The sequence below is a fragment of the Chrysochloris asiatica genome, unplaced genomic scaffold (assembly GCF_000296735.1).
Source record: "Chrysochloris asiatica unplaced genomic scaffold, ChrAsi1.0 scaffold00119, whole genome shotgun sequence".
NCBI classification, from domain to species: Eukaryota; Metazoa; Chordata; class Mammalia; order Afrosoricida; family Chrysochloridae; genus Chrysochloris; species Chrysochloris asiatica.
Genome location: NW_006408637.1, coordinates 3,382,110 through 3,383,192, shown reverse-complemented (window position 1 = coordinate 3,383,192; position 1,083 = coordinate 3,382,110).

Here is a 1,083-nt window from a genome sequence, read left to right as displayed (position 1 = left end):
TTGTCTTGTTCTTGTAGAGGTGTTGTAGTTTCCTGTATATTTTAGAAATGTCTTTTGATGCACAAAAGTTTTTAATTTTTAGTATGTCCCATTCATCTATTTTGTCTACTTTTGTTTGTGTAGTTTTCCAAATATTTGGTAGTCTGTGTATTCCCTTACTTAGTGCCCTGACATTTGTCCCTATTTTTTCATTGATGGCTTTCATAACTCTGGGATTCACATTTAGATCTTTAATCCACGTTCAGTTGGTTTTTGTATAAGGTGTGAAGGGAAGGTCTTCTTTCAATCTTTTGCTTATCGGTTTCCAGTTCTGCCAGCACCATCTGTTGAAGAGACTATCAGTTCCCCATGCAATATATTTAGGTACTTTGTCAAAAATCAGTTGGCTGTATGTAGATGGGTTAATTTCTGGGTTCTCAATTATATTCCTTTGATCAATATCTCTTTCATTGTACCAGTACCAACTTGTTTTGACCACTGTAGCCGTGTAATAAATATTGAAGTCCGGGAGTGAGAGGTTTCTAATCTTATTTTTCTTCTTAAGCAGTGCTTTGCTTATCCTGGGTCTCATTCCTTTCCATATGAAGTTTGTGTTTTCCATCTCTTTTAAGACTGTCATTGAAATCTGGATTGGGATTGCAATATATGTGTAAATTGCTTTGGACAGTGTTGACATTTTCACAATATTAAGTCTTCTTATCCAGGAGCATGGGACATTCTTCCATTTTTATGTCTCTTTTGGTTTCTTATAGTATTGTTTTATAGATTTCTTTGTATAAGTCCTTTGTTTCTCTGGTTACATTTATTCTATATATTTTATTCTTTGGGTGGCTATTGTAAATGGTATTGCTTTCCTAATGTCCTTTTCAGCACTGCCATTAAGAGGAATCCAACTGATGTTTGTAAGTTGATCTTATATCTTGTCACTTTGCTGAGTCTTCCAATGAGGTCTAGTAGCTTTTTTAGTGAGTCTTTGGGGTTTTCTATGTATAGGATCATATCATCTGCAAATAGAGTTTTGCTTCCTCTTTGCCAATTTGAATGCCTTTAATTTCCCTGTCTTGCTGTATAGCTCTTGCTAAG